Here is an 11,163-nt window from a genome sequence, read left to right as displayed (position 1 = left end):
TTGTTTCGTTTTTGTGCTCTAAATTCGTTTATTGAGCTAAGAACTGTTTCTATTTGTGAAAATAGCTTGCACACTCCTGGGTATGTGTACGTTTATAAACCTTTGTGGGATATCCAAAATTCTTTTAGGGTTTTGGTCAAAGGTCGTTTTGGGAATTTTTTTGATATCTTATTTATTTTAAGGTTGAAAATTTCATTTCTTGAGCAAGCATTTCATTTACTTTTTTAACCATGTCCTCATCAAGTCTTTCTAGTAAAGAAGACGATGTCTTGACTGTTCTGTTCGTTTTGATTATTCTGGTAGTGAGATAAGTCAAAACAAACGTGATTCATCATCTGATGTGAATCCCTCAATCTCTCAACTTGATAAGCTCTCACTAACTATGAAACTTGTTCTGGAACTAGTACGTGCCTTGAAGAATGAACTTGAATCTTCAACCAAAAGACTTGAGGACAAGATTGATCTGATCGAGGATGAGCTTGACGAATATATGCAACATGAGAAGAGTCTTCAAAGTAAGTGAAACGTATTTTGTTGCTTGCTAAAATAATGTCTAGGAAACTTCTTATGAGAATTTATTCTTATGTTTAAGAAGAATAACTAGGATTTAGTATAGAAAATATTGTGATTACACATAGCTATTTCCAACATTTTTTTATCTTGCATTGTTTTTAGATTTATTTATTCAAATTCCAAGTTATTTGGAAGATGATCTTGCAGTATTTAATCTTATTGGTTTTATATATTGCAAATTCTTTTGAGATATATATATATGTGTTTACGTTCGTGAACTGTGCTTATCTCATATATGCTCAAAAGTTAAGTCTACTATGTCTCTATGGATAGAATGAAATTTTTGAGAAAATTCCGCAACATTGATCTTTCCCTGGTCCACTTTTATGTGAAAGTACTGTATGTGCTCCGTAAGTTTTCTTATGTTGAGTGATTTCCGGCTAAATTAGTCAATAAGATCTTTTCGTGCTTAATTTATTCGAGTTTACTGGATACAAATCCACGTGATTTGTTAATGTCTAAAGAAATCCTTCTTTTCTCGTAAAAGTAAGGTCGATCATGTTTTTATCTCGGGAATGACATCATATGGGGAGAGCTATTAAATGAACTTTTGCTTAATTTCCATATCTTTGTGGGGAGAGCGGTTGTGGAATTCTGTAGGAGTTAACTTGGATCTTAATAAACTTCTTGATGAATACACTAAGTTTCGACTATGTGAAATCATCAAAACAAAGTTGATATGATCTTTTTTAGTCATGAATTATATTTTGAGAATGCCTTATGATCCCATAGTTTTCGTACCTTTGCCAATTTATATTGACAAAAAGAGGAAGAATTATTTAGTAGTTCACACTACATACATATGGTTTACAGATCATTATGTAAGGGTGAGCGGTTTTCATTATAAGATGGAAGTATTGACTAAGGGAGAGTGATACATATCACCATAGTATTATTTCAAAGTTGTGATGCAAATGGACTTTGATTCTATATAATAATACTATGACACTGAATAACAATGATTGAGAACTTTTGTTTTTGTATTGTTATTGCTACAGATCTTCAACAACAATGATGCTGAGTTGAACACATTCAGAATCGATATATAACTTGAAGTAACGAATAATTCAAGGAAGTTGAAGAGCCAAGGAAATCAAGCATGATGGATCAGAAGCTACAAAGTTTATTTATTTTATAATCCATATGTATTGATAGTTTTGTTACTAAAATTGACAAAGGGGGAGATTGTTAGAGCACTGCTTCGTCGAACCCGCAACCGTTGTTATCTCAAGCTTTTTTGTCAAGTTTAATGATCAAAATATATTTGATTTCTAGTCCACTTATAGCTATGTCTCGTATTAAGATAGAAGTGTGTCGCTGATCTTTAGATTTCACGGCGTTCAACAATTGAAGAACAAGATCTACTGAAAAGCTTGGAGGAACTTCATCAACAACAGGTATGTGGAGACTGAAACTTATTTATCACTCAAAAGTCTATTCTATTCTATCTTCTAATGAGACTAAGTCGTATAGGTATATAGACTTTTTACATTATACACATTTGATATTTCGAGCCGAGTTTATCTCGTTTATCGATTTCTCAAAATATGTGTTGGAAGCTTTTAGCTAAGTTCATCGTATACTTGACGAGTTTAGTTGGAGACAATCTATTTGTTGGAAACTAAATATTAAGTCAAAGATGATCACGTGAAAATTACCTTGAACATCTTACATGATTTGTGTGAGACAGTCATTTGATGTTAACTTGGGAAGTTTCGTATTGATCGATTAATCACTTGAAAATTACTTGAAGCTAGTGGTATGTGTAAGAGTACCATTGTCGTCTTCTAAGGATGTTTCAATGATTAAATGAGAGTTTTAGAACGACTACCAATGCCTAGATATATCACAATATGTATAATTTGTATGTGTACTGTGAAGTTCTAGTTCAGGTCCGGAACTCTTGTTTGCGAACGAGTTTACTTGTGAAAAGGTCCTGAGATATTGTTCGCGTACCCTGTTTGAGAACGGCTAGACAATGCTAAGTCCGGAACCGCTGTTTAGCCTGTTTGCGAATGGCTGGACAAAGCCAAAGTCCGGAACGGTTGTTCGCGTACTCAGTTTGCGAACACAGCGGTCAGGTTCTAAAATCGGTAAGTATGGATTTTCATACTCATGAACTCGGGTTCGTTTGGGAACTAAAGTCCCTGGAACTTTAATGGAATAAGGAATGTGAACTAGTTTTACAAACCGTTGTAGTTGCAGGAAATCCTACACTACACCCCTCATATGATTTCATTATTGATCAACTCATTTTTAGGTTTACACTCTTAATTTTATTGATTAATTTTTGAATGTTCTTACAAGAAAGATAAAGAAGTCAAGAATGATCTTTGCTCTGAACTTTCTCTCTTCTATTTACTTGTTTCTTACTCAAAAAATATCTCTCCCTTTATTTACAACTCGAATGACTATTTATAAGGAAATACATAGTGGATAACAGCTAATCTGTCCTTTATTTTCGGATATGGTTTGCGACATTCTCGCAACCTTACAGATGTTAATTTCGCAAACTCTCTAATTTTCGCAGGATTATCATATCTTTCTCGTGATCTTAGTTGACTTCATTTATTTTATCATTTCTGAAATTGTTCTGCGACGCTGTTATATTGTGTCATTGATAATTTCGCTGAAACGCTGGCGTTGCGAGATTCTGATCCTACATCTTGCCTCTTCTCATATCTTCTCTGCAAAGTAGAGAATGGTGTGAGAAATGCCGCAACTGCTTATCTTTTCATATTTTGCATTTATCACAAGTATTCTTTCTTCCATTTATTTCTCGACACGTCTTTTGTAACCGTTACTTTTTAACCGCTTATATCTTTCCGTATTAACCGTGTTTATTTTCTTGAGGAAAAATTCCCTCTATATATATTCCTTTTCACTCTCTTCTTCTTTCCTTTTATTCTCTCTGCAACTTCATCGTTCTTCTGCAAATTCCATTATTGCAACTTTTCTTCTTTCTTCTTCAACCTTTTTAAGTTCTTCTTCATCTTCATACTAGATCTTCATAGTTCGTAATTTTCTTCGAGACAATCTCCTTGCTATTATTTTTCATGGATTCATCAAGGTTAGTCTTCCTTTTTTCTTCTTTATGAGTTTTGCTGAAATTGACATATTTGAAATTGATCTTGTTTATTACCTTATTTGATGTTGTTTATGTTGTTTATGTGATTCCCATATTCTTGTTATTTCAGCAAAAGCGACTCCAACACTAAATTTACAGTTCAGAATCCTAACATTCCCAAGTCACAGCATAAGGTTGTCGCACATAAAAGAAAGTCTGCGAATGAGAAGGTAGTAAGAAACACTATCTTTTTCTAATAACAATATTGTTGCCTTTGTTTCTTATCTGAATTGTAATTCGCAGGGTGATAAAGATCTTAATAAACCTCTCAAGAAATCTCGCCACCTTAAAACCGTTCCAACTTCTGTTCCCTTCCACCTACTCATTTCTTCCAAATCTCCTGCGACATCTTCGCAAGATAAACCTTTATCTCCAATTCGCGAAAATGCTGCCTCTGATTTCATTTCTTCAGCTGACCTTTCTATGATTGAAATTCCCCTTGTGGATCCTTCTGCGAATGAAACCTCTTCTCTTCCCATTGAGAGTGTTTCTCAACCTTCTATCTCTACCAGTTCTCTACCCAAGTCTCTTACTCTGTCGAAAGAAACCGTGGAAGGGATAGATATTGATTTCAAAGTTTTATCTGAAATTATGGATGATGGCAAGAAGTCTTCTACTGATCCCATCAAGTATAATGTTTGCGAAATTCTGAGCAAATATTTGGGTTCTGACAGAGCTGCTTCGCAGACAGCTTTAGAAAAAGAATGTAATGTTCTTCGTCTTGAAAATCAGAAGTTTCAGAATGTTTTGCTGGATCGTGACAATCTTCGCAAGAAGAATGATGAATTAAGAGGTATGATTTTCTTATCTATGTATTTAATTTGCCTTTTCGATGGTTTTATCCTTCCCATGTTTAATTATCCTTTAAATCCCTCTTTCGCATGTTAAGCATTAAATCAGAAACGAATAATGGAGAGATATCAATTTGAATCTGCTGTTGAAGAAGCCCGTGTTTCTAAAGAAATCTTGATGGATCAATATAACCAATTAGATAACCTCTATTCATATTCTCTTGATCAGATAAATAATCTTACCAATGAAAATACCCAATTAGTTCAAAGACAAGATCTATTAAGTAATGAAGTATCTCGTCTTTCTTATTCTTTAACTAAAGCTAATTTAGGGATGGAAACTTTATCAGATGAGAATAAACTTATATCAAGAGAAGCGAACTTATTTAAAAAAGATGGCGATATCACAACTTAGTATTCTCCAAAAAGTATGTGCTGACTAAGAGCAATCTCTTCGCTCTTTGAGAAATGAACTTAAAGAAGTAACAGAATCATCTATCGCTGAAAGGGATACACTCATTCAAGGTAGAATAGCTTTAAGTGTGAAGGCAAATCAGCTTAAAGAACAATATTCCAAATTAGAAGAATCTTATTCTTCCCTTGCGAAGAAAAATGCCTTTCTTATTTCTAAAGAGAAAAATCTTCAGTCTCGACTTAAAGGTTTAGTTGGAGATAAATTTGATGACGCAATGGACCATTGGGAGAATAGTTGTCTATCCTTGATTCAACACCTTATTTCGCAAAAGGAAGGTAGTCATAATAGTTTGACTGCCTTAATTATCTTTTCTTTGTCATATCTCTCTGAATTCCTTATCTTAATAAAATTTTGTATTCTATTTTTCGCAGAGTCTGAGAAGAACCTTCATTCTTCTATTTCTGATTTGGAGGCTAAATATGCTAAAATTTGCAAATAAAATGCATTGCTCGTCTCTACCCTTACTGGTTCTCGCGACCGAGCAGAAAGAAGACTTGATTATCTTGCTTATTTTAAGGATATCCAAGATAGGAATCATCAGAGAGCACTTCTTCGCCAAGTTCATCTCCGGGCTGAAGTCCTTGTAAATGACATTTTATTGTCCAACTCTCTTCCTCCTACATCAATTGATCCTTTAGAAGTAGATGATGATGAAGTTCCTCGTCCTGCTGATAGTGATTATGATTACGAAAGCGGTGCAGAGGATAATTTCTTAGAAGATGAAGAATAGGGTCCTTATAAAGAAGCATCTGCTGGTGTTAATCAGAATGAGAAAGAAATTTCTCCTGAAGAAGTAACTGCTGGCGATAATCAAGATGCTAGTCAAGGCGAAGACCAGAACCGAAATGAAGGAGAGGCTTGCGAGAATGTTGGCGAAGAATTTCTGTTATCTCCTGCTACTGAAATTAATACTGAAGTTTAAGCTTCTTATTTAGCTCTGTCTTCTTGAACTGTCTTATTTTTATTACTTTTGCGAGTTACATTTTTCAACCAACTTTGGAGTCAACTTTTCCCTTTAATATTTTGTTGATGAGAAAGATAATGCTTCTTGTGTATTGATTCCCATACTTGCCTCTCATTATCTTTCTTGCAAAAAATAACTTGTTACGAATACTTATAAATATTTTGTTTGATCATATGGTCTTATTTTGCCTTCCTAATTAAAGGGCTTATTATGCCACCTCTTGTCATTGCGACAAAATCGCTGGACGTCCTTGCACTTTCATGCAAAAACCCATTGATCTTGCCTTAACTTTTTCTTTTGTATTATGACCACTTCAGGAATGTTGCGACAATATGACAGGCCTAAATATTCTTGCGAAAATAAAGTCCCATGACATTGTCGTCTTGCGACGAGATCGCAGGACGTCTTCGCACTTTCATGCGAAAACCCATTGATCTCGTCTTATCCTTTTCTTTTGTATTATTGCCTCTTCAGGATTGTTGCACAAATATGACAAGCCTTAATATCCTTGCAAATAGAAAGCCTCATGACATTTGCGTCTTAAGACACTTATCAGCTCCCTAATGGAGGGTGCCGCCCTTATCTCCCCCCTGATTGCCCCTTCAAGGAGGTGTACTTCTACCATACAAGGTTAGCTCCTCTCATCCAGTCTTAACAACAACCAGTTGTTTTCGCAGCCTCTTATCCCTTTTACCTATAGGGTTTATGGTTGCGAGACTGCACCCTAAGTGGGGTTTTCTTCAGGCCGAGTGCAATATAAGCCAAGACTTGTCAAGAATGGCAAGGTACGCTTCAAACGTCCCTGGCACTCTTGACTCAACCGTGTACCTCGGCGCCTTGATCAGATATGCACTCCTTGGGAGAGTCCTTATTACCTTAGTCTCCCAACCTAAGTCATATGCTTAAGTTGAGAATCCAAGGTGCCTCTCCCGGATGGGCTTCATTGACCCCAAATCTCCATGATTCAGGTTCCAGTGGCGGTGTAGCCTTTCCCTGAGCCATGTAACAGGTACCCCCTAATATGACGTACTTTAGGTCTTACATTTGCCTCTTGCAAAATTTTATTCGCGAACTAGGGTGTACGCCATAAAGGTTCGCCCCTTTCTTTTATGTCATTGTTCTGTGATTATCTCTGCGAAAATTTCGCACATCATGATCTTCTTTTGATATGAGTAATTCTGCAATTATTCTTTCAGAATTCATAACTTCTCAAAGCTTCTTACTGATAATATCTTTTTAAATACAACCTGTTCCATGGTCTGTCTAATCTATAACCAACATCTCTTCCTTCTGGATCCATTAATCTATAAGCTCCTGTTTCAACTATCTCCTTAATGATGTAAGGTCCATCCCATTTTTTCGCTAACTTTCCACCATTTTCTTGCTGATATATTGGTGTTTATCGCAGAACTAAATCTCCAGGTTGAAATTCGCGTATTATGTTTATCAGAGCTAATCTTCGCTGATAATTCTCCATATGTTGTAAAGCTTTTTCTCTTCTTTCTTCTAATTCATCAAGTTTGTTTAAAATTAAGCCCGCACTAAGATTTTTCTCCCAAGCTTCTCTTTTTGTTGTCGGAATAACAACTTCTGTTGGTAACACCGCTTCAACTCCGTATGTTAAACAAAAAGGTGACATTCCAGTAGATTCTCTTCTAGTTGTATTATAAGCCCATACTGCATTATGTACTTGTTCGCACCATGCTCTGTGATGTCCTTCCAATTTATTCTTTAATATATCTGCAATTGTTTTATTTGTTGCTTCTACTTGCCCATTAGCTTGTGGATACAAAGGAGTTGACTTTCCACATTTTATCTTGAATGCATTAAGTAACATTTCTATATTCTGCCCCTAAAAATATTTCCCATTATCAGATACCAACTGTGCAGGAATTCCAAATCTGCAAATGATATTTTCGAATATGAATGTAAGATATCTTTGTCGCGAATATTTGTAACTGCCTTCACTTATGTCCATTTTGTGAAATAATCTGTTGCGACTATTAAGTATCTTCTTTGTCAGATCCTGGTAAAAATGGCCCCACAATGTCTAAGCCCCATTTCCAAAGGGCACACACTGGTTGAAGATGACAATGGTGCTCCTGGTGCATGTATTTTCTTTCCATGCCACCGAAAATCTTCGCAACGTCTTGATATTTTTTTTTGCATCTTCATGCATGTATGGCCCGTAATACCTTGCATTTTTGATCTATGTGCCAAAGATCTTCCTCCACTATGATTGCCAGCATCTCCACTATGTAACATTTTCAGCACCTTTTCTCCTCCTCTCGTGTCAAACATGAGCGATGGTCCACTAAAGGATTTTCGGTATAGCAACCCATCTCTTAATTCATAATTCGTTGCTCGGCTTTTTAACTTGTGTGTTTTCCAATCTATTTCTTGTGTTTTCTCTCTTTTGCCAATATGCATGAAGTTCCATTCTCTCCAGTCTGCGACACTGTTTATTTGTTCTTCTTTTTCATTATCTATTATCATCACATCCACATCTTCCTCTTCTTTTATTTATGATGGTGACAGAAGTGTTTGTATTTGTATGCATCTCGCAGTGGATCTGTCATCATGCTTGAGATGAAAGCAAAAGCGTCTGCGAGTCTATTATCCTTTCTTGAAATGTGCCTCCATTTTATCTTTGGGATTTTCGCTGATAATTCTTCAACCAGCTTCTTGTATTTCTTCAAGGATGGTTCATTTTGTAGTATACGCTCCCTTTTTTTGGCGAATAAACTAGCTGCGAATCACTAGTGATCCTGGCATTTTTAGTTTCATTTCTATTGCGAATTTTAAGGCATGTATCACACAGCTTCATATTCTATTTCATTATTAGTGGATTGCAAATTCCAATCTGAATGAAGAAACCATCTTTATTTTCCTCTGGCGAAATTAAACATTCCAACTCATTGATGATCCAGCTACCAAATTTCCATCTATTTGGTTCTGTTAATAAATCTTTGGATCTCCATGTTCTTCTTCTACATCCATCATTTCTTCTACTGCTTCATGCTTCTTTCTAAAGGAAATTCTTCTGCAAGAAATCCGCAACAACTTGTGATTTTGGTGAAGACAAAATTTCATATTTAATATCAAAGTGGCCTACTTGTGCATTCCATCTCTCCACCTTCCTGATCTTTTAGAATTCTTCATCACTGATTCAATTGGTACTTTTGTTAATACCTTTATCTTGTGTGCTTGAAAGTATATGCGGAGCTTAAATGATGCATAAACTAATGCTAAGATTAACTTTTCAATCTTTGAGTAATTCTTCTCAGCGTATTAAAAGTTTTGCTAATGTAATAAATGGGTTTCTCCACTCCTGCGTCTACTCGCAATAACACAACACTTAATGCATGCGACGTTGTCGCAAGGTAATCAATAATTCTTCTCCTGGTTCTGCCTTTTGTAAAATAGTTGTATTCATAAGATGTTCTTTGATTCCTTGAAAAGCCTTTTCACATTCATCACTCCATTTAAATTTGCACCCTTCTTGAGTATATCGAAAAAATATTTGCATTTGTCTGATGATCGCGAAATGAATCTCCCCAGCGAAGCTAGAAGCCCATTCAACTTCTGTACATCTTTTATTGTTGCTGGTGTTGGCATGTCACGAACTGCTTGCACTTTTTCTGGATCAACCTGTATTCCTTCCTTTGATACAATGTAGCCTAAAATTTTCCCGATGCAACTCCAATAGTACACTTCTCAGGATTCAATTTAATGTTATACTGCCGCATTTGTTCAAAAATCTCCCTCAGTCTTGTACATGGTCTTTAGCTTCTTTACTCTTTACTAACATGTCGTCCACGTATACTTCTAATGTTTTTGTATCCATTTTGCGAACACCTTCTCTACCATTCTTTGATATGTCGCTCCCGCATTTCGCAAACCAAATGGCATTTTCGTGTAACAATATAAACCTCTAGGGGCAAAGAAAGCAGTATGTTCTTGATCTTCTTCAGCGAGAGGGATTTGGTTATACCCTTTGTACCCATCTAAATACCCTATCATTTCCCGCTGCGGATTCCACCATTTGAGGAATATCTGGTAACGGAAAACTATCTTTGGGGCAAGCTTTGTTTAAATCAGTGAAATCTATGCAAATCCTGATTCCTTTGTTTTTCTTTGGGACAATGACCATATTCGCTATCCATTCTGGGTATTTAGCTTCTCTTATAATTCCTGCCTCAAGCATTTTCTGTAATTCTTCTTCTATTTGGGAATGGTAAGTTGTTGCAATTTTTCTTATTCTCTGTTTAAATGGTCTCACATTTTTGTTAATCTCCAATTTGTGGCATGCAATTGATGGATCTATTCCTGGTATCTCATCCATGTTCCTGCGAAAATCTTTATATTCTCGCAACAAGTTAACAGTTCTTTCTTCTTCTTCTATATCCATTTTGGTTCCAATTCTCAACATTAGAGGCTCCTCTATAGTCCCAACGTTTATTTCTTTTGTTGGTTCTGCGGCAGTGTAACTGGGTTTAGGTTCTCCCATTGGTGTTGGTTCTTTTATTGCTTTTATGGGTCCTTCCCTTCTTCCGAAATTTCGCTGGGTATTCCTTTGCCTTCTTTTGCCCTTATCATATATACTCTAAATTCTTCTTCCTTCTTTGCTTCCTTTGCCAATTTCTGCGAAATTGTTTCTTTTTTGCTTGTCTTCATAATGTTTACTTCAATTTGATGACATAATTTCGCATTGTCAACATCTCCTCTGATTTCACCTATTCCATTTGGAGTGGGGAATTTAATACATTGATGCAACGTTGATACCACAACTTTTATCGCATGTATCCATGATCTTCCTAATAACATATTATATGGCGATTCCATATCCACCACGCACAATGTTACATGTTTCGATTTCTCCAAGTGGAATTCGTACCACTATTCTCCTTTAGGTTTTGTTGTGGATTTTCCAAAGCCGTGAACAAAATATGTTGAACTGGACATTTCTTCATCTTTAAATCCCATTCCCCGGAATGCATGATAAAATATTATATCAACTGAACTTCCTGTATCGATTAAAGTTCTGTTCAACATCCATTCTCCTGTGGATTTTATTGTTGTCTCCTTCTCTTTTCGTGTAATAGGCACTGTGATGACCAACGGAGATGTATGGTTCAAATTTTCTTTTGGTATTTCTTCCGCCATGAATGCAATTTTTTGCTTTTCCCAATCTTTCAAGGGTGATGTTTTTTCTACCGCCATAACTTTTTTC

The sequence above is a fragment of the Papaver somniferum genome, chromosome 7 (assembly GCF_003573695.1).
Source record: "Papaver somniferum cultivar HN1 chromosome 7, ASM357369v1, whole genome shotgun sequence".
NCBI classification, from domain to species: domain Eukaryota; kingdom Viridiplantae; phylum Streptophyta; class Magnoliopsida; order Ranunculales; family Papaveraceae; genus Papaver; species Papaver somniferum.
The sequence above is the reverse complement of the archived record's forward strand: the minus strand, read 5'-3'. Positions refer to the sequence as shown.